Here is a 23,483-nt window from a genome sequence, read left to right as displayed (position 1 = left end):
GGAGCAAAAAGATAAATCTAGGCAGCTCATTTTCCCACTGCTTGGAGAAGTTCCTGTGTTCAGCAGGCATACATTGTTGCAGAGATAAAATATTCCAGAATTAAAAGCGTTTCTAAATTGTCAAGTGACAGTTAGGTGAGGTTCAATGTATATCAAGCATATTATTGTTTTAAAATCGAGGACAGTCGTAGCAACTGCCATGAGGTTTTTAGGTCAATTTTTCGAGTAGCAACACCACCCTGGACCACAATAGCAGCGCCTCCAGAGAGCCTGCTTGAGTTCTGTCGGTAACAGCGAAAGACTATACTTTTTAAGAATGTTTTTTTTCTGTGGTCCTAGGTTTAGTCTCCTGGGGACACATTGCTACTGGGGAGAATGAATGTAAAATATCTCTTACGTCTGTGTAGTGTAGAAGTCCATAAGACGGTTCCAGTGAACTAGAAATACCATGATTATAGACTAGATAGGGATAAGGCTTAAAACCTAGGTTGGTGGGTCTTTTGTACCAGTTATTGGGCTTTTATCCCTTTTTTTTTCGCTCGATAGATATTTGCCACTGCTGCAGTGGAGGCGAGGGAGGAGTTGTGTCCATCGTATCTTCCGATACGCTGGACGAACGTGCTGAACGCAGTGTTGTCTTCGTTTTGGGCCTATCCGTATGGGGAGGGTCCTTGGTGCCGGCTGACCTGGAGGTCCGCGCGGCCTGTTTTGTGGATGGTGGTGATGCAGAACTAGCTGCGGCCACCAGGGGCACGGATGGCCCTGCTGCAGGCTCAGTGTGTGTGAGCTGTGCAGGTGCCGAAGGCTGCTGTGATGCTGTGCCCTGTTGGGTTTTGTCCCAACGAGAGTCGTTTCCGCGCTTCTCTGAATGATATCTTTTCTTTGACTGTTAGTGTTACTATTTCCTTTTCTTTTTCCACGCTGGGCATGACCGTGAGTAAGCCAGATGACTGCCCTCACAGTTCGCGCAAAGGTGGGGTTCAACATTACAGTTTTCAGCGGAATGGTCGTGGGAAGCACTTTTGGCGCAGGTCTGTTTGCCCCGGCAGCTCTGCGAACCGTAGCCGTACCTCTGACATTTGTAGCATTGGCCTGGATTGGGTATGTATGGTCTGAGCTTTAGCTTTGTATAGCCTACTTCCACTGAATCGGGAAGTATACTAGATGCAAAAGGTGAGGACAATGTGTTTCGTTGGTGTTTCCATGTTGTCGCGTCTTATTTTGATCCTATAGACATTGGCAACATTCTGGTCTTTCAATCCTTCCAGTAGTTCAGTCTCATTTAGGTATTTCAGGTCATCATCGGGAATTACTCCACGCAGAGTGTTGAGTGATCTGTGTGGGCTGATTGTTAGAGGAAGTTCTCCGAATAATGTAACATCTGAGGAAATAAAGGTGACACAAGTCGAGCGGTTTTTCAGGGTCTTCGCTATGTACTACATGGTAGCGCGGGAAATTTGTCCTGCTGCCAAGGAATTGAGCAGTCACTTCGGTGCGCCCTCTTTTTAGAGGATGATCAGCGGAAAGTAAGAAATGAGCCAAATATACACCTCAACTATATAACCAGATCTGACGAAACCCAAGGTGGTTCGCCACACAAGGTTAACCCTAGCCGCCTATGAAATATGTAAGAAAAAACGAGAAGAGAGGAGGAGACAGGAGAGTTATGAGAAAGAAGATAGGAAAGTAAAAGATGGAGAGGAGGACAGGAAAAGGCGACTGCCGATTTCCTCCGGTCGGGTCAGGCCGGAGGTGCCGTCCAGGAAGCTGGGGCCAAAGGGGTGTGTAGTCTTTGCCGAGGGCCCTTTAAGGTCCAAATGATTGGCATCGGCTCAACCACCAGGATCCCCTTTTCCCCAGACACGGCGATGCCACGCACGGCTAGGCTCGGGTGCTCGGGTCCGTGGTGATGCACTATTCACCATCTTCTCCTTGCGGGGATGTCCCTGCGGATGCTCGGGAACCCGTGGTGTCGCCACTCACCAACGCCTGCAAGCTGCGCCCCACTGCGAAGTGGATGGAATATAAATGTGTTTTGACGGTGTGATAAGAGACGAAATAAAAAAATATGGTGGGCACTTGAGGTCCTTACGTGCGGTGAATGCGAAAGCATTCTATGAAAGGCCTTTAGGGTGAAGGATACCTGGAAGGCCTTTTTACTCGAAAGGTCTTTGCCATAAGGCTTTTACCCTCGAAGCATTTGACGTAAAGGCTTTTTTTTTACCTTGAAGGCATCACTCTGAAAGCATTTATCATTGCTACTGTCATTAATGACCCCCATCATTATTTGGGGGCCCTTTATCATCCCAAAACTACCACTATCACAAACTATCTATATCACTTTCTACTACTGCCTCATCTAATGTCTTTGCTTCATTGCCTATATTTTATGGGGGATTTACGTCTTAAAGTGACTCAGGCTATGAGTGACGCCGTGGCGGAGGGCTACAGATAAATTCGACCACCTGAGGTTCTTTAACATGCACTGACATCGCACAGTACACCTGCCTCAGCATTTCGCCTCCATCGAAATGTGACAGGCGCGGCTGGGATCAAACACTTCATTGCCTAAGATCACCCATTGTTATGGTCTACAGCTGACGGTTTACGAGGTCATGGTGACGTAATGAGGATTTGGTACCACTTTTCTTGGTCAACGCTGCCAGGTTTCGTTGCTGATGACCCATTTTGCATCAATAAAACCCTGTGTCTGCGCCGTGGCTGATCACGCTGTTCGTCATCTGGTCGGTCACGGGACCTGCCACAAATGCCAGGCCGCCACGGTGGCTTAGTTAGTGGTTATGGCACTCGGATGCTGACCCGAATGAAGCGGGCCTGATCCAAGCCGCGGCGGTCGAATTTCGATGGACGTGAAATTACTGTGCGATGTTAGCGCATGTTGAAGAACCCTGGGTGATCGAAGTTTCAGGAGCCCTTCACTACGGCGTCCCTCATAGCCTAAATCAATTTGGGACGTTAAACTCCCATAAATCAAACTTTATGTCCCAATAAAATTCAAGTATTACTCAAACAGACGCTATGGGCTTTCTTGTTCCAGCTCTTCACCACCCTGACTTGCAAGGGCGAGGAAATTGTTAACTCACGCGTCTCGTCGCGGTATTCATCTGCCGAGGCTCCTCTTATCCCTGTCTGGCCAAGTGATTCTTTGAGGAGTAGTGCCTTCTGCTGAAGGTGCCGAACAGCATGATGCTTTAGCTGGCTTGAGCTCCTGCTTTTTCACCGTAGTCAACGGTACCTGATAATCCCGAGCACAAATAAAGCACAGTAAACTAGCAGCTAGTGTAAGGTGGGGCCCCTGGCGACTTAAGGGGCTGAAAAGACAGCGGGGTCGTAGTATGTCTTGAGGCGCTGGATATGGAAAGTCTCAGGGCCGCAGTGTCTAAGATCGGGTGACGGCATGTGGGGCTCAACGATATAGTTGACTGGAGATGTTTGCTCCAAGATGCAATAGGGCCCTTGATATTTAGAGAGCAGTTTCCGGGAGAGGCCCGGTGTACAGCCAGACGAGAGCGGGGCGAGAAATGTCGGGCGACCGGGCGATCTGGTGGCAATCTTTGGCGTGCCTGGCGGCTTCGGAAATGGTGGTGCACTCAGATGTGTCAGGGTGGTAGGGGAGAACAGTATCAATGGGAACGGTGGGATGTTGGCCATAGAGGAGGAAGAAAGGAGAAAATCCTGTTGTAGACTGCGTAGCAGTGTTGTATGCGACCGTAATATACAGGAGAATAAGGTCCCAGTTCATGTGGTTCCAACCGACGTACATAGCCAGCATGTCCCACAGAGTGCGGTTAAAGCGTTTCAGTGAGGCCATTGGTCTGAGGGTGGTAAGCGGTGCAAGTCCGATGGATGACGTTGCACTCGCAGAGTAGAGCTTTGATGGCATCAGATAGGAAGACGCGGCCTCTGTCGCTGAGGAGCACCGTGTCGAAGGATGAACCGATGCAGAAGAAAGGATGCCACATCCTGCTGCTCAAGCGGCATTATTATGTATACGCGCAGCACAAATAGTTTATGGAGTTTAATGTCCTAAAGCAACTTAGACTATGAAAGATGCCGTTGTGAAGGCCTCCATTCGCAGAGTACACGGGTGCCTTGCGTCTGGACCCCATCGAAACGCGCCCGCTGCATTTTTGAGTCAGCGGTCGAGCGCGCTAACCACTGTGAGCCACTGCGGCAGGGCAACACAAATGAAATATAGCTTGTTCAACCATGCATATGAGCACCCCTAGAATATAGTCCCTCGCTCTTGAGGTTAAATTACAGAGTTCGTGTTCTAGCATTGCAACGCGGACTCTGCTTGTCACCGTTGACGCGTTGGCCTCGCTCTGTTTGTTATTGTGATTGGAAGTTCAGACAGTGCCTGCGAGTACAGTGGTAACCGGGTGTTTGCATGAACTCGCTGGGACAGTCTTCCAAGCGCACGGCATCCAAGCCGCAAATGTAACCCTCAGCTTTTGTCGTTTTTCGGCAAGTAACGTTTCCTAAATAGCTATTAAATTGCACCACCTAAAGAACTAACGTGCCAAGTAATCTATCACCGGAAACTGCTTTGTGTGCAACTGCTTTATGTGCAACTGCTTTATGTGTGCAACTGCTTTGGCAAAAAATGTTCATAGATTGAAAATACTGCGAGTAGACTTTTCACATCCCAACTCGTTTTAATGACATACTGCGCTGACCTATTTTCCTTCGCCTGTTTTCATAAATATGAGAATGTCCAGATTTTCTTTAACACATATCCACCAGGAAGCATGGTCAGTGATTTAAATGAAAAAACACAGTTCTGATTTTCCAGTCAGCAGCTGAGTCTACTGTAGCAGTGACTCTAAGTGCTATTCATTCATGTCAGAAGTCAGTAAAGGCCACAGAAAGAGCACCTTTTGAAGCTTTATTTGGCCAAGGACAAACCATAACTAGCTCAACGACAGGCAGCACAAATTCGCGGCACTTTCATGTGGTTCTTCTGAGCTTGAGGTGCTGCTTTTTCTCTCTTGTTGATTTTCGCGCTTTGTTCAAAGACTTTGAGTAGAAATGAATCCCTGTCATTATAAAGAACTTCAGTGTTCCTTGTGAGTGCAGCTTTGTGATCCTTACAGCCAATAAGTGGTATATTCTGCAGGTAATGAGCCATATCTATAATGCTGTCTCTATGCAGCTTGTGCCAGCTAAACCATACCGTAAAAGAATCTTCCAAGGCTTCCACAAAAGGAGTAGAGCTGACTAGACGGGTATAGGAGGCCTCCTTTGTCACAGAAAGCAGTAAAAGAAGACAGGTCCTTGTCGGCATTTTCAGCTGTTGTAAGGAGCTCCTTAAAACACTCTTGGCATTTTGTTGTCAAGATTTTTCATCTTGCGACGTACCCTGCCAGATAATAAATGAGCCTGGCATCGCTAGTCTGCTCTGGGTAAGCGTGGTCTCCAAGCAACTGAGACGTCTGAAGTTTACTGGAGGCTTCATCCAATTTGCCAACGTCAAGCAGATTATCCACATGACTGGACACCTCTTTTGCTCCTACCAAAGATACAAGGGTGCCACCTGCACAATTTCCTGTTTCTGGTGCTTTGACCAAATTGTGAAAGCTAAAACAGTTCACAGTGGCGAGAAACTGTGATGTCGGGTGATCATTGCATCCCAAGAATTGCCGAATTACTCCAAATAGCTTCTCAATTGGGTCCTCACTTAACCGAGAAGTTAGCAGATACTTATAGCCAACTAGCTGTCTGAGGTAGGAAAAAAGCTGCAGTGTTGCATGTAGAGTCACTCTAAGGCCTTCTGTGCCAGGTGACAAAAAACCTCCTTTGGAGAGCCCTGTGCTTGCTTCCCACTTTTCGATGTATTCCAGGGCATTGTTTAATGCCAGTTCTTTCGAGTTCGGCCTTAGTCCATCTGTGGGCATTCTTAATGTCATAATGACAATCAGTTGATGCATGAATTTGACGAACTTTTCTGTGTGGTCACCGTAGGTAGGTGCACGATTTAATAATAATAATAATTGGTTTTTGGGGAAAGGAAATGGCGCAGTATCTGTCTCATATGTATTTGGACACCTGACCCGTGCGCCATAAGGAAGGGAAGGGATAGACGAGGGAGTGAAAGATGAAAAGAAGAAAGAGGTGCGGTAGTGGAGGGCTCCGGAATAATTTCGACCACCTGGGGATCTTTAACGTGCATTACGGGCGCCTTAGCGTTTTTCCTCCATGAAAACGCAGTGTGCACGATTTCCCAATTTGATTTTTATAGAAGAAAAGACCACTCACTTTCAATGTGGTTGCACACTTGTCAAGTTCATGTGCAATTCGAATTGGCTTCACATCCACATGGCCTTCCGGTGCTTTATACCCATTTTTCACAAAACCATTTCAGACACATTTCTCCAAATGCGGAAAATCAGAGATGAAAAAGAGGCTTCGGTCATTTCCAGCTGGGTGAGGCACAGATTACTTTATAGCAGATGTCGTTTCAGAAATTCCGACCTGTCGCCACATAGCCCTATTCCATGATGCTTCATCACAAGTTATGTAGTCAGCTCGGAGGCCAGCATTCTTCGCAAGAAGTACAGCTTCCAGGATTTGAAAGCAAAGGCGCCGGCACGTTTCCTCTGGATGCAAACGTTCCAAGAATTCGGTGCCATGATCCTGAGAGAGGCTGGAACATGATTACCATACCATGGTCATAAGTAACCCCTCTTTCACACTGTGGAGTAAATGTGCCCAGGTCTACAAATCCATCTATCTTTCCAGTGCCTCTTGCCACTGCAAAATTCTCTGACAACTTCATCTCATCTATTATCAGACCGCCATGACGCTGGAATTCAGTCATCTTTACTGTTTTTTGCACAATGCCTGAGAGGACTGGCACTAAATCCGAATGTGCTTTCATATTGCTTCATATATGTCTTCAGACAAGTACGGCTAGGGAGCACCAAGATCTTTTCCCTCCTCACATGCTCGTAGAGCTGTGGGCTCTTCATATGCATAATTATGCATTCAAGTAGCCATTCTGGGCTGTACCGCATGCCTTCTGGGGACTTGCGGCTTGCAGCCTTGAAACACTGCATGATAGCAGCCCTCTGTTTTGGAGGAAGCTGATCAATCTTCTTCTGTAGGGAAGCCTCTTCATTTTTCTCGTTTTATTCCTTCATTTGTGATATCACCTGATCTATATTGTCTTCACTTTCGTTCTCAGGCAGCGAACTGTCTGCAAGCTTGCTTTCATCTTCGTTGCTGCGTTCCTTTTTTCCCCTTCAGCTGCCTCGTTTGGCACCTCTGGTTGATGAGTAGCCTCCTGAGGTACTTGCATGAAATGCAACATTTCTCGTTGTTGCGTTGTGTCTGCTCCGTTAGCGGACCCAACGGGTAGCGATGAGCCGAACGTCAGAAGTCGGGCAGCAGGCACTCGGGCATCGCGTTTGACGACGATGCAGAGACGAGTCGAGCAATACAGAAAACAGAGATTTATTTACATGGTGATCGAAGCGATTTCGGTCCCACAATGAGCACTGCGGCTCGTTTTAAAGGGTCCCGTGTCCCCAGGTCCCTAGTTGGGGAACTTGGTTTAATGAAAAGCATTCAATCACTACCCTTTTGGGTCACGTGCACTTTCTTCGGGAACCACCCACCGAGACGTCCCCGACACACTCTCGCCACTTCCGGCGCCTGGCCGTTCCTGCAGCAGCAATGACAAACACAAAAGGCGACCCAGGTGGAAGGAGCGAAAACAAGGCACAAGTCGAAGCAGCACTTGCGAACAGAGTTCCGCACAATGGAAGAGGAGGCGTCTTCAGAACGGCTGGTACACAGGTGCTGGGGCTCGCTGTAAACAACAGCAGCCGCGTCCGCCGCCTTGGCACGGGCCACCCAACAGGACACCCAGACACACTCTCGCCGCCTCCGGCATCTGGTTGTAATGGGCTTTGCCACTTAGCGCACGACCCTCTCGGCGCCGCTCTCCCGATGCACACAATTGAAAACATACGCGTACCGGGAACCCGAGGAAGCAGCTTGGAGCAATTTGGCCAGACCAGCGGATGTCCGTCCAAAATCCACTGCGGATGGTGTTCACCATGTGCTTCTCTGATGCTGGTACTGTTTCTTCAGGAAGTCTCTGCAGCTCCCCCTTTTTTTTTCTCTCAAAATGACGGCTTCTTGTTCTCTGCAGGCCAGTTTACTTCCTAGGAAGGCAGCATGAGTTGAACAACACAGAAACCACAACTGCAAAGCAAGCAAGTGCCATGACTCTCTCCCTGAAATTTACCAGGCTTCTTTTTAACCAAAACGGTTTTAATCCTTGCACAATTATGGCAGCAATTGAAGCAACCTGAGCATTCTTCAAACATATAAACAAGAGTTTAAGATGCCCAATAAAAAAAAAGTGATAGTACGCATAAGTCAGGAAAAAAAATGCACACAAGCCAGAATCTCCGAGGCTATCAGTTACACTAAAAGCAGCGACTTAAGCCATCGGCATTGCCGTTCAATTTACCTCTTTTGTACCGAACGTCAAAAGAGTATTGCTGCAGTGCGAGGCTCCAGCAGAGCAGTCGGCCGTTTTTAGGGGACATACTCTGCAACCACGTGAGAGGACAATGATCCGTTTCAATGATGAACCTGGAACCGGCGAGGTAGCATGCAAGTTTCTGCACAACCCACACAAGACAGGCGCATTCCTTCTCCGAGGCGCTATACGCATCTCGTAACGTAAGCTGACGGCTAGCGTACAGCACCGGATGCTCTTCCTCCTCCTCGGCTCTTTGGCACAATACCACGCCCATGCCGCGGTCACTGGCATCACACTGTACCACAAATGGCCTTGAATAGTCGGGTGCCTGCAGCACAGGTTGGCCCATTAGCGCCCTTTTCAAGGCTAAGAAAGCCTTTTCCTTTTTTTCGTCTCAGCGGAGGATCTGTGGCTCGGTTTTTCTGAGAGCATCAGTGAGAGGACTGGCAAGCTCTGAATAACATGGGATATAGCGCTGGTAGTATCCGGCTACTCCCAAAAATGACCGCACATCCGTTTTAGTATGCGGCTGCGGGAAATTACTGATAGCTGTCACCTTCACCTCAGATGGTCGGCGGTGGCCTCGCCCCACTATGTGACCCAAGTAGGTCACCTCTGCACGTCCAAGCTGGCATTTCTGAGCTTTCACTGTCAGACCCGCGTCGCGAAAACGTTCAAGAACCGTTCGCAGGTGCGTGATATGCTCGGACCACGATCCCGAAAACACCGCCACGTCATCTAAATAGGGCAGGGCAAAATCGTGCAATCCCCTCAAAACCTTATCCATCAGGGACGAGAAGCAGTAGGGAGCGTTCTTTAAGCCGAAGCTTAATACTTTAGGATGGAATGTCCCTACGGGCGAGATAAATGCCGCATATCTGCTTGCCTGTTCGGTAAGTGGCACCTGCCAATAGCCCCGAACGAGATCGAACGTAGAGATATACTGAGCGCTGCTAACTTTCTCAATTCTCTCCTCGAGGTCTGATCCTTGGTTATGAGGTTTAGCCTCCTATAATCAATGCAAGGACGTGGTTCCTTGCCAGGGACTTCCACCAAAATGAGCGGCGAGGTGTAGTCACTCTCGCAAGCCTCAATGATGTCGAGGTCAAGCATTCTTTTAATTTCAGCCTCCATAATCTCCCTTTGCCGCGGCGATACCCGGTAAGCTTTCGAACGTACGGGCTGAGAGGAAGTAAGCTCGATGTCGTGAACTATCATCGTAGTTCTGCCTGGCTTGTCCGGGAACATGTCTCTGAATTCGCGCACGAGTTCTGTTAAATCTCTATTTTGATCAACACTGAGCTCAGTAGCCTCTACCATGGCCTTGATCGCTAGGTCAGTGCTGCCCTCGTTTTTCGGTGCGCCTAGTTCCGGGAAATCTAACGGCGTCTCTTCAGGAACATTCAGCGACATGTTTACTATGTTTTCTCTTTCTCGGTACGGTTTGAGCAGGTTGGTGTGGTATATCTGCTGTACCTTTCGCTTTCCAGGCCTGTTTATAATATAGTTAGTGTCCGACAGTCTCTGAATGACTTTCGCTGGGCCCTCCCATTAAACTTCGTTTGTTTTTCTTCGAAGGCCTCAGTAGCATTACCTCGTCTCCGGCTTCAAAACAGCGTGATCTCGCCATCCGGTCATAATAGTGCTTGGCCTTTACTTGCGCTTTACTCATCTCACGTCCCACCTGCTCCTACGCTTTGTGCAGTCTTTCAAGCAGCGCGAGCACATATTCAGCCACCGTGGGGTCATCTTCTCGGCCTTCCCACGATTCCCGAAAGATGCGGAGTGGAGATCGCAGGGAACGGCCGTAGACCAGTTCCGCTGGTGTGAATCCAGTGGCCTCATGAGAAGCGGTTCTGAGGGCAAACATTGTGGCCGGCAAGCAGGCATCCCAGTCGACTTTGCGTTCGAAGCACAGTGCCCTCAGCACGCGTTTCATAACCGAATGCATCTTTTCCACTGGATTGGACTGCGGGTGGTACACTGAACTTTTATTAGTTTAATCCCGCATCTCTCCAGGAAGGTTGTAGTTAGCGCGCTGGTAAGAACGGTCCCCTGATCCGACTGTATTTCCGCGGGAAACCCGACCCGCGCGAAAATGGACAGGAGTGCGATTACGATCTCTATTGAGCTTAATTCTTTCAGCGGCACTGCCTTAATCACGAGCCGTCGAAATGGCTCTGTGATCACCGGAACAAGGTTCGTTGGGGCTTTCGCCTTATCTCCTGGCTTGCCCACCCGTTGACATGTGTCGAAAGTCTTTACAAAATTCTAAATGACCCGACCACGAACTACCATGAACCAAGTGCAAAAGATCACGACGGTAGCGTTTAGGCACGACTAACTGGTCGAACTGTACCCCTCTGCGATCATGATACCTACGATAGAGTACCCCGGACCTTTCTTGAAATAGCACATTTTTCTTTGCAACACCTTCTTCCTCCCGGCACCTAAGATTCTGCAGTGTGGAGTCTGCCCTTTGTTCAGCTATCAAGGACGATCGGTCAACCCCTAGCAATCTTTGCAGGCTATCAGATGCCGGTGTTATCAGAAGCTCACCACAGGCCTCTTTAAGCTCCATACAATTTTTGCTACTTTCAGGCCTGCCCAGAATGTTTACTTCTTCAGTCGCCGTTGCGGGGACCTCTCCTGACGTGTCAGGAGGCTCACTTTCCACCGTACCAACGCTACTTGACGCTTCCAGCGGCATGGCCTTAGCGGCAATTTTTCATGCTTTCGAGCGAGTTAGTGCGTAGACAGTCCCCTCCCCGAACACGAGGTCCTTCTGCCGCAGCAGTTGATCTGATCTGTTTGAAAACAGATAGGGGTACTGCATCGGCAGGCTGGCTGACACGGCAGCCTCCGTATGAAGTACTCCAAAGGGGCCTTCAGTGCTTATGTTAGCAATAGGAAGGCACACGCTATTGGCTTCCACCGCCTGTTTAATCCAGGCACACTCCCCGGTGAATTGCCCTGGCTCTACATACGATCGGTGGACTACGTCCATTGTAGCTGCCGAATCTCGCAGCACGCGACACGGCTTTCCATTCACTACAAGATCTCGGATGTAGGGCTCTAGAAGCTTCAAATTTTCCTCGTTGCTGTCCACTGACAAGCAAACAACTTTTGGGTTTTTGCACACCGCCGCTATGTGTCCCGGCTTTTGGCAGTTATAGCACACCGGCGCCCGTCTCTTTTCAAATGCTTTCTTTTGGCGCTCTTCTGCTTCAGGTGCTTCCTCTTTTATCCCCGCACCCTTTTCTGAAGATTCTACACTCCGTGCCTGCTCCTTCACTTTGAAAAGTTGCCCCCTCTCTCCAGATGCTTTCCTGTTCTGGTATTCTTTCTTGGGGCTTTCCTTTCTGTCGAGTGCACGGCGTGAGACGAAACTTCTGCCAGGTCTGCTGCCTTCGAGACAGTCGTAACGTCTTGCCTGTCTTGCACCCAGTGCCTTATGTCTTCAGGCAACCGACGGTAGAACTGCTCGAGGCCGAAGCATTGCATCATTTTCTCGCTTTCGTCATACGCCTTAGCTTCTTTTAGCCATTCACCCAGGTTAGCCATCAGCTTGTACGCGAAGTCTGGGTATGACTCATCCTCTGCTTCTCGGCATTGCGAAATTTTTGACGGAATGCCTCAGCTGACATTCTGTACTTTTTCAGCAGACTAGACTTCACTTTGTCGTAGTTGTCTGAATCTTCCTTACACAAGCGGGCAATCAGATTGGCAGCCTCACCTGACAATAGAGTCAGCAAGCACTGTGGCCACGTTGCCCTGATAAACCCTGCCTCCTCGCACGTGCGCTCGAAGTTTACCAAAAACACACCTATGTCCTCTCCTTTCCTATAAGGTTGCATGAGGTCTTTCATTCTGACCGACTTGGGCTCTCCTACGCTAGGTGCTATGCTCTCACCGCTTTCGTTTCGAGCCTTTAGCACCTCCAGTTCAAGACGCTTAAGCTCAAGCGTTTTCTCTAAGCGTTTATCATTTCTCTGTTCTGCTTCCCGCTCTGATTTCTCTGTTTCCGCAGGTAGGTAGGAAAGACTTTTAATGCTCTAGAAAGGTGCTAGTAGCAGACGAGGAAGAAGAGGTCCATCTTCCTTCTTCTCACAGGGTCGGTGCCCCTATTCCAGGGCTCCGCTGAGCTTCGCTGCTCGTTGGGCGTGCTGGATCAGACCTTGTTGGCAACCCAGATCGCCGCTGGAGAGCCGGCTCTCCCACTGTTCCGCACTCGGGTCTTTGCGAAAGCTGTCGTTTTTACTGCATTGCCACGTGATGTGGTACAACGATGGTTTGCTGCCACACCACGGGCAAGTGTCCCGATATTGCGTCGGGTAAATCTTGCTAAGGATATGCAGGTTTGGGAATGTTCCTGTCTGCAATCTTCGCCAATACACTGCCTCTAGGTGATTTAGATCAGGATGAGGCGGCGGATAGCGGATCCGTACCCCCTTATAGTAGTTGAGAATGTCTGAGTACGTAGGACTGACTCGGTCGGGTAGATCGTCCGATTGCGAGGAAGCTCGGCTCGTATACCCTCGAGCTACCTCGTCGGCGCGTTCGTTCCCCGCTATGTCGGTGTGTCCTGGCACCCAGTAAATGCTATGTATGACTTTTGGTGGGGTCGCGCTCTGGAGGAGCCGGAGCGCGGCGCGACCTATGCGGCCGTTTATGTAGTTACGGCACGCTTCTCTCGAATCTGTAAGGATGGTAAGGGACATGTTGCTTCGATAACCGGCTACCGCCGCTAGAGCTACGGCCAGCTCCTCCCCTTCGGTTACCGTGCAATCCCTCACTGAGGCGCTAGCTAATTCCTTTAAGTTCGAATCAATAACTACCGCCACTGTGCTGTTATGTGAGCTTCTTGTATACGGAGCCGCGTCCGTGTATACCGTTGTGGATTTTGTAGCTAGATTTTGTTGTACATACCTCGCCCGGGCTGCCCTACGGGCCGCATGCAAGTTGGGGTCCATGTTCCGGGAAAGGGAGCGAACCTTTAGCGTCTGGCGGATTGCGTCCGGTATGCTCGCAGTACGATTCTCGAATTCCGCAGTTCCGCCTAGCCCCAGTCGGCTAAGGAGCGAACGCCCCGTAGGAGTCTGCTGGAGCCTAGCTAACTGCGTGACCAGTTGGGCTTCTTTGATCTCTTCGAAGGTGTTGTGAATTCCAAGAGCCAATAGTTTTTCGTTGGAGTAGTTCATTGGTAGATGCAGGGCTGTCTTGTAAGCTTTGCGGAGTATGGTGTCTGCACTATCCGCTTCTCCTTTGTTGAGGTTGAAGTACGGAAGGGCGTAACCCACGCGACTAACCACCAGGCTCTGAACCAGGCGCAGGGTATCCCCCTCTCGCATGCCGCTCCGCTTCTGCGACACGCGCGTGATCATTCTGGCGACCTGAGTGGTCGATTGCTTGAGAAGGCCAAGCGTATGGCTGCATCGCTGGTTGCTCTGCAGCCACATTCCCAAGACTCGTATCTTGTCTCGTTCGGGAATTAGCTGTCCTTCGAGGGAGACATTGAGGGACCCTTCCTTGTGTTTCCCTTTGTGGACTCGCAGGAGTTCTGATTTTTCGGTGGAGCAGGTGAGGCCTCGTGCACTGACATATTCTTCCACGCAGGTAGCCGCTGCTTGCAGTCGTTCTTCTTTCTGGCCGAGCGACCCAGTGGTAACCCAGACCGTGACGTCGTCAGCGTATATTGCGTGCTGTATGCCTTCGATCTTCTCGAGTTGTCTTGCGAGGCCGATCATGGCCACGTTGAAAAGTAGTGGCGAGATGACGGACCCTTGAGGTGTGCATTTGTTTGGGGTCAAAAATTTAGCGCTACAAAGGTCTCCGAGCCCAACCGTTGCAGTGCGGTTGGAGAGAAAGGCCTTCACGTAGCTGTGAATGTTCTCGCCGCAGTGGAGGTTGTCGAGTCCTTCCATTACAGCCGTGTGGCTAACGTTGTCAAAGGCTCCTTTGATGTCGAGGGCCATAACCACGTTCTCGCCTACGCTCGGGACGTTGGTGAGGACTTCCTCTTTGAGTTGTAAGAGGATGTCCTGGGTGGAGAGGTGGGCTCGGAAGCCGAACATACTGTGGGGGTACAGGTCTTCGTCTTCCATGTAGCTTTGGAGCCTCCGAGTAACGACTCGCTCGTAGAGCTTGCCTAGGCAGGAGGTGAGTGAGATAGGTCGGAGATTTTCGATCCGGAGTTTCTTACCCGGTTTGGGGATCATTACGACCTCTGCATGCTTCCACTCTTCAGGAACCGTTCCTGCGGCCCAGTGCCCGTTGAGGAAGGTGGTCAGTTGGTCGACCGCCTCGTCGCAGAGGTTGCGTATGAGTGCGTTCTGGATCTTGTCTGCTCCCGCCGCAGTGTTGCGCGTGCATGCCTTTATGGTAGCGAACACTTCTTCCCTGGTGATCGGCCTGTCTAAGTGGGTGTTCGGTTTCCCCAGGTATGGTTTCGCGTATGCCGCAGGCAAGGTCGTGCCGTAGCATTTCTCTTTGGCCTTATCTAGCAGTTCCTCTTCCGTACCCTCGAAGGTGTGGACGAGTCTGCGGATAGCTTTCCCGCTTTCGGCCCTGGTTTGGGTAGGGTCGAGGAGGGTCTTGAGTATACGCCACGTTTTGGCCGTGCTGAGGGTGCCGTCCAGCGAGCTACTGAACTGCTGCCAGCTCTGCCTGGCCAGTTGGGTCGCGTACTCCTCCGCTATCTTGGTGACTTCTGCGATCTTGAGCTTGAGCTTCCTGTTAAAGCGCTGCTTCTTCCAGCGCTTGGTGAGTCCTCGACGTGCCTCCCACAGCCTGATGAGCCGAGGGTCCGTCCACCTCAGGTGTTTGCTCGGTGCGATCCACTTCCTGAGTGTACCGCTTCTGGATGTCTTTAAGTTGTTGACACCAATCATCTATGGAAGTAATCCCCCCTTCCAGGTCCGCGCAAGCCTTGCGGAAAGCCGGCCAGTTGGTGATCTTGGCCGTGCCGAGCTTGCGCTTGATGTTGGTGGCTGCTATCGTGGTCTTCAGGTTATAGTGGTCACTGCCTAGATTCTCCAGCAGATTCTCCCACGTTGCGTGCTTCACTCCCCTGACAAACGTTAAGTCCGGACATGTATCCGGGCAGATCGAAGTGCCAAGGCGCGTGGGATGAAGTTGGTCTGTTAAGAGGGTACATTGGATCGCTTCCGCCGCGTCCTCGACCTGTATACCTTTGTGATTATTAGTGGGGTATCCCCATTGCTGTCCGCGAGCGTTGAAGTCGCCTACAATGAGCAACGAGTTGCTTTTCGCAAGTTTGCTGGCCCCTAGAAAGAGTATATCAAAATGCGCGTCCCGCTGGCGAGGCGGGCTATAGAGGTTTACTAGAAAGACACTCTTTTCCTTACGCTTCTTTTTGGGAATAATTTCCGCCACTAAGTGTTCAATTTTGGTGTTGGGAATTGGGTCATGGGCTATGGCTACCAACTTTTTGCTGACCAAGGTTGCCGTGCGTCCGCTATCGTAGCACGTATATCCCCTGAGTGACGGTGTCGTGTTAGTTTCCTGTAAAGCTATTATATCGGGTGTTGAACCTTGCGTATGTAAAAACTGCATTAGGAGTCCCTGCTTTTGGCGGTACCCCCTGCAGTTCCATTGCCAGATTTCTAGTGGAGTTTGTTTAGCCATTGTTTTGGGCATTGTTCTGATTGGAGCCTTCAGTTCCGAAACGGCGCTCGTGTATGAGCCTATCCCGGGCCTCGTTTGTTATTCGTTGCGTATTTTGACTTTTGACGTGGCTGCGGAAACTTTGGTCCTGCAACGCAACTTTTTGCTGTAGTAATGTGATGTTCTGTTCTGACAGGTTTAGTTGGACCTGCATGGCATCTAATCTTGCATGAGTTTGTCGGAACTGTCCTTCGGTGCGAATCATGAAATCCTCCATGCGCTGCATGAAAGTTCTGAATTCTTCGGGGCTCACTTCTAAGGGGGTTGGAGATCGTTGCACCTCGGCCGCCGGAGTCGGGGACCGCGGTACGTGCCCTGTTCTCTGAGCCTGTTTTTTTTAATGAGGTCATCGTTTTTTTTTTCGGAGATGTGCATTCTCCTCTCTTAGAGCTTTAATTTCCTTCGAGTTACGCGTAATATTATCTTGATCCGAGTGCGGAATCAGTGGGTTTGGAGAGCCCGCTCCCCAGCTCACCTTGACGCCGCCCTTCTTCTGTTGTTTCTGCGGCGGCTGCTGCTGCTGCTGCTTCGGCTTGGCCGTTGACCGGTTTAGCGGCGGGAAAGAGTCATCCCTGGATCGGCTCTGGCTGTGATCTCGCACGGTGCTACGGCCTCGGCTCGAGGAGCGGCCATGGTCCCGCTCCGAGCTAAGCCACCTGGGTCGGCGCTCTCGACTCAGGTGCGGGTTCTGCTGCTGCTGCTGCGGTTGTTGCTGCTGCTGCTGCTGCTGCCATTGTTGTTTCCGGGACTGCCGGCCGCCGGTCGTGCTGCCCCGGAGCTCCTCAGTAGTCTTGAGGCGTCGACGGCACTCCGTGGTGACGTGGTCGCCTTCGCACACCATGCATTTGGCCTTGCACGGGTGGCCTTCTGGTGGGTCGTGTGTGCCGCACGTCCTGCAGAGCTTGGTGTTCGGCGTTGGACATACGTCCGAACGATGGCCTTGCTCTCCGCACACGTAGCAGATCTGTCTCGTAGGACGATATGGGTAGGTCTTGAATTCTCCGGATCAGTAGATGACCCACTGCGGGATATACGGGCCGTCGAACGTGATGAGCGCCGTTTCCGACTTGCCCAGCATTCTCGCTTCCAGGATCTTCACTCCTTGTGATCGAAGCCGCAGCCTCGATTTCAGTAGGGCCGGTGATTGCCCCGGCATGACGCCGTGAATTACCGCACGCTTCAGGTCGTCCGGTAGGGCTGGATAGGTGTTGGTTGCATAGGTCTGGTCATTGATCGTGAGCTTTTCGATCTTCCTGAGCACGTCGCCGATGTCCAGGTCGGGCGTGCTCGCAATCATGATGTTCGATCCGGGCCGGAGTCTCATGATGAAGTCTTCTTCTTTGAGCGTTCCTCCGCTGGCCGCGACGAGGGCTTGCGTTGCCTGGTCGACAAGGATTTCGCTGATTTTTAGGCCTCCCTTGGGGCGATAAATGATTTTGATATCATCCTTCGGTAGCGGCGGCGGACGTGGCCTGATCTGCCGCTGCGCTCCCGCCAGATGTGGTTTTAATGTAAAGCGCGGCACGCCACTCGCTTGCGTCTCTGCTCCGCCAGCTGCGGCTGTTGGCGCTATCTTGTTGCTTGCTTCTTCCCGGGGATCGCCTGGCCCCTTCGAGCCTTTCGTCGAGCCTTTCCTTTTTAGGCGCCGTTTGTAAGAAACAAGCTGCCAACGATCCATGTCTTCGTCTTGCAGTGGGTCGATGTCGGCCCCGTCGTCCCGCTGCGGTGGCGAGGTCTCCATGGCCTCGGTCACTGCGTCCCCAAGTCCGGGGCTCGCATTGACTGGCGGCGCGGCAGGAGATTCGTCCGTACTTTCAATATTCGCCGAACCTTGGGCCGAGGTCCGGGTAGGTTCATGATAGGGTCGTCAGCGTCCCGGGGTTCCATGCTGGCCGATGTCTAGACACGCAAGCACCGCACGGGGCCGCCCCGGGAGCGCGCTAGGCCTACGCTAGGCTCAGCGCTCCCGGCCGCAGGTGGCCACTCGAAAGTCCGATAAAAGTCCAAAAAATGGGCCTACCGGCTCAGGAGTGGTGTCGCCGTGGTCCAGGTGACGTTATCCGTCGATGTAGCCGAAAATTTTCGGTGGCCCACGTGAAAATTGGGTCGGAATCTTCGAAAAGACATGGAGCCGATGTGGAGTGCGTCCGTCCACATGCGAACCTGTTTCCGCAATTACCTCCAGACATTCTGAGAGCTCATCGTCGTCTGCCTGAAGTGCCTCGATAGCCGCGATGATGGCTGGCTTTCTTGTTTCGTCCCGGACATCCAAACCCAAATTTTTGGCCAACTCCAGCAAAAGCAGCTTTTTTAATGCTTTCAGATCCATGGCTGCCTCTAGAGCTGCAAGATTTTCACTTTACCAGGAAATATTTCAACTTACTTTGAAACAACATGTCAAAGATAGCCACAATATACAAAACCTTTGTAAGCTAAGTACAAAGCCTGGTGAAACCTCAGTGAAGAAAATCCCAGCACTCACCGAACTGTGCAACCAGCGGAGTCGATCCCGACGCTGCCAACCAGTTGTTGCGTTGTGTCTGCTTCGTTAGCGGACCCAACGGGTAGCGAAGAGCCGATCGTCAGAAGTCGGGCAGCAGGCACTGGGGCATCGCGTTTGACAACGATGCAGAGACAAGTCGAGCAATAGAGAAAACTAACAGAGATTTACATGGTGATCGAAGCGATTTCGATCCCACAATGAGCACTTGCTTAAAATCAGTTGCTGGGCGAGTTGGTACTTCATGCTAACATTCACAGCGCAAGACGAACACGGACACGAGGGGAGACACCACAAAGCGCCGACTTCAACAAAAGTTTATTGCTGTGCGAGCGACTATATATGGTGTACAGCGGACATGCGCAGCAACGAAGAGGTACAATCATTCATGAGCATCTGGTAGCGGCGCCACATCGCAAGCGAACACATCATTTTCTGCACACGACAAAAAAAAACGAAAAAAAAACAAAAAGCTAAAAAAACCTAAAAAGCAGTACGCGCACAAGAACGTCGAAGCCATAATACTCATTCCGAAATTCGCAAGATATGACGCTCTTTATCACTTAACAGCAATGATGGAGTGCTGACACAGTGATCCCTTTTTTTTGCAATCTCCCTGGCTGTTTTGCTTATGTACTTGTGAAGGATGGTGGTTCCTCCCAAAGAAGGACCACGTTCCTTGCACTGTTGGCAATCACGGCAGTGTATGCCGAGATGACGAGATGCCCCGATGAAGCTGTTATGTTCCATGAGCCTCTCGTTGAGGCACCTGCCTGTTTGGCCAATGTAGGCTCGTCCGCAGGGCAATGGAATCGAGTACACCACGTTTCTCGCGCACTTCACAAATGGCTGCCTGTGCCTAACAGCGCAGGAGTTGCTGACAGAGACGGCGGAATTCACCTTTTTGCATAGTTTAGAGAGTTTCTCAGGTGCGGAAAAGACCACATGAACTCCTGCTCTTTTTCCTATTTTTTTGAGCTGGTGGGCGATGGTGTGCATGTACGGCAATACCGTCATATTCTTTCTCCAATCTCTGTCAGCTCCGTCCTGGTTACGAACCACTTCCCTGCTCTCTTTGAGCAAGCTCTCTGCAACCGCTAACAAGAGTGTGCTTGGATAGCCAGAGCTGTTCAACCTGGTCACCTGGTTAAGGAACGCAGACTCCAGTCTATGCTCGCACGATTTCTCGAGAGCACTGCAAAAGCATGACTTAACAATCGCCACGCAGGCCACAAGTGGCCACAAGTGGCCACGCAGTCAAAGCCGGACAACCAGCCGTGGAAAGGTTGGCGGCGAGCGAGATGTGAGGACTATAACCGGTGGGACAGTGCCGGAAGGCTGACCTGTCAGACGGCCACTAGTAGACGTCATGGTACGCACCGACCTCGTCAGTGGCTGACACTCGGGTTGCAGGCCTCGCAGGCGGCGGCTCGCTTTGTGGACGGGTGTTGTGTTCAAGCGGCACCTCCACCAAAATGTCGCCGACAAACTTAAGGCGACACAAAAGGGGGCTTTTAATTCGAAGGCCAAGAAGACCATCAGCGCGTGTCCGAGCGGGAAAGTAGTCTTCTTCGCTTCCACACGAGCCCAGCCATGCCGTTCGGCCACATGGCGGCGCTCGCAGAATGTGAGCAGTGTGGCAATGTTAGTAATTACAAATTAAGCAATTATAGCAACTAGTGCTGGGTTGGTCTGTAATTTTTGACCAAGTTCTAAGGATGCAGCTACGATGCTAATGCAATGCATGTGCATACAGAACATATTGCTACGTGGCGGCCAACCGAAGAAAGAGACATGATGATTGATGGCAGTGAGATGATTTAATGGCTGCTGGCCTAGCGCGAGCGCTCCTGCCCGCGCCACTGCCCAGTTCGTCGTCTTCTTCGTCACACTACCCGGGGCCACCGGGCGATCGTCCCGAACGGTGACAGAGACGCGTGATGTGGTTACGGGCTTAAGAGGATGGTTGGACAGGAACGAGAAAGTGGTGAGGTGCTTGCCGCCACGATGAATGAGATGGCTGAATGATTCCTGGTCTTGAAGCTTCCGGGTCGCTGGTGGCCAAGAGCCGACGGTCAAGGACCCAGGGCGCGCCGAACGGCCTGGGCAGGGGAACGGTGTCTTCAGATGTCAGCGGCGTCTCGGGTCGGTGGGGTCGATAGGTCAGGTCCTTTCGTCGCGTTCAGTTCGTCGTGTTGAGTGGTCTGGGCGGGGGACAGGGCGGGGGAACAACGGCGAGGTCTGTTCAGGTCTGAAAGGCTGGGGCACGGCCGAGCGACGCACACCAAGAACTCACGGCTGACAACCACGGCTGACGCAGGACGCCGAAGCTCCCCGGACCACGATGTCGATGGTACCCCGCAAGCTCCACCAAATGTCACGTGGCGGCCAGCCGAAGAAAGAGACATGATGATTGATGGCAGTGAGATGATTTAATGGCTGCTGGCCTAGCCCGAGCGCTCCTGCCCGCGCCACTGCCCAGTTCGTCGTCTTCTTCGTCACAATATGAATTGCACTGCATACTGTGTGCACTCTCCCCCCCCATCCCACTGCCCCTCCACCGCACAAGTTGGAGAGCTGACCGGGTGGGCAACGTGCTTGCTGGGCCAGCAAGTTACGCCACGTGATCAGCAATCAGTCCCGAGAGCACTTTTAATGATTGATCACCAACCACGTGCACTAATTTTGCTTTCAAAGCTGCCCCTTTCTTGTGCGCCCAATGCAGACCAACAGGTACATTCATTCGATGCACATGCATCGACTGACACCACAGCTTGTTGGTGCGCACTTGGGTTCGGCTTTAAAGGAGTAGACACCGAATTTTCGGTTGAGTGTTTGTATTCTCGTATGACCGCTAAATAATTTACAGTTGACTCCCGATATTTTGAAGCTGCTTAATTGGAATTTGCAATTAATTTGAAGTGAAGCATTGGTCCCGTCAGTTTAATATATAACAAACAGTACAGAAGAAATCCCTCGATAATTGAATTTTTCAAATCTGTGTTTCGTGCTAGTGTCACCGCCATCGCAGCAATCCCCAGCGCCATTTTTGAAGTGGCGAGATTATTCTCTGCTACAGCTGCAGCCTACAGCGCTGCATACTGAAAGCAGCGAGATTGTATGAGATTTAACCTTGAAGGTGCATCAAGAAAAGGCAGGCCAGCCGCGTCAGCGGTGTCACTTTCATCAAGTGTTTTTGCAGCAGTGTTAGCAGCGCGCTGTCTGGCTCGCTGTCGTGTTCTCTTGCGTCTATGTTAAGGAGGTATAGCCAGTGTGGGTACGGATAGTTGCCCGCCTGGAGTCTTCTCAGACACCTGGATTGTTCGCTGTCCAGTTGTGTGTGCAGTGTGGCGTAGGATCTTCTACCCAGTTTATAGTAGTTGCAAATGTCTCTGAAGGTGGTCAGCCGCTTCTCGTGTACTGGGTTGTCGAGCCGCTCTGCGCTCGCCCGGTAGTAGACGTCTCGAGCGAGCGCGTGTGCGGCTTCATTCCCCGGTGCCGATTCGTGGCCAGGAGTCCAAATAATTCTGACCTTGCGGGAAATCTCCCTGGATTCAAGTATTTTCTTCGTTTCTGCCGCCACCCTTCCTTTGGCGAGGTTCCAGATGGCCGTCTTGCTGTCAATAATTATGGTGTTGGCTTGCGTCCCGACACACGCGAGTGCAATAGCCACTTCCTCTGCGATGTCAGCATTTCTTGTTTTGATCGATGCTGTAATTAACGGGATGCCTGCCCCATCTACCACCGCGGCGACCGCGGCCCCAGATTTTCCGGTGGCTGCGTCCGTGTATGCCACTGTTTCCGGTGGTTTCGAGTCCATTTCTCTAGCTATGGCCTTGGCTCTGCTTTCCCTTCTTTCCTTGTGGTGAATTGGGCTCATGTTTTTTGGCATCGGCGGGATGTAGAGGTTGTCTCTGTACCCGTTGTCGAGACTAACTTTCGGGGTGGTGCCCTTGTCGTGTTGAAGCCCCACCCATCTCAGTATTTGTCGCCCGGTGTCCGACAGACTGAGCCGCTCTATCTGTGTGGTTCGTGTGGCTTCCGCCAACTCGTCTACTGTGTTGTGCATTCCAATGGCCAGTAATCATGTAGTCGAGGTTGATTGAGGGAGACTGACCGCCGTATTCACAAACAACCCTCCACTCGACGCTGCGCTTCCACTCCTGGGAGTGGAGGAGAGCGCTCATCCTCGGCCCGAGGAGCAGTCGCGCTTCTTGAACACACCTCGGACATTCCTCCATCGAGGAGCTGTTGTCCTTAGCTACTTAGCAGTGAAATATTTTTAGAAAATCTCAGATTATTGAGGCATTCGCCATTAAATTTCATCTACAGTTGCTTCCTCTCTAGTTCTCTGTAAATATCCTGGAAGCACGTGGCAAATAGTACTGGAGACGTGTCTCCCTGCGTGACACCCTTCACAACTAGTATTTTGTCAATTTCCTTGTGAACGACTATGGCACTCTCCAATTTCGACCAACGACGGATTTCCTTTTGGCCGCTTTTAGGCTACCTCCCTTTTTTTACTGATTGATCTTTTCCATATTATATTTCTTTGTGCTGTTTATAGATGTGCAGTGTGTTAAATAAAGAACATTGTTTTTAAGAAACTGAAGGAATGAGCATATACTGTACGACTGCATCAAAATGACGACAGTGTTTGTAATTATACACAGAAGTGTTCCCAGACAAATATGTACAACTAAATTTTATTTTTCCATTTAGCGCTGCATTGCTTCTAACTGCTTTTTCCGAATTTGAATGTCGAGAGAAAGCAGCTTG

General features: G+C 51.0%; 1 pseudogene; it reads right to left on the bottom strand.

Moving 5' to 3' along the window:
• Positions 1–11,246: 11,246 nt before the first annotated feature.
• Positions 11,247–12,746, bottom strand: LOC144120060 (uncharacterized; annotated as a pseudogene).
• Between the last annotated feature and the right edge of the window lie 10,737 nt (positions 12,747–23,483).

The sequence above is a fragment of the Amblyomma americanum genome, chromosome 2, assembly GCF_052857255.1.
Source record: "Amblyomma americanum isolate KBUSLIRL-KWMA chromosome 2, ASM5285725v1, whole genome shotgun sequence".
NCBI classification, from domain to species: domain Eukaryota; kingdom Metazoa; phylum Arthropoda; class Arachnida; order Ixodida; family Ixodidae; genus Amblyomma; species Amblyomma americanum.
This window is presented reverse-complemented; position numbering and strand designations above follow the sequence as displayed.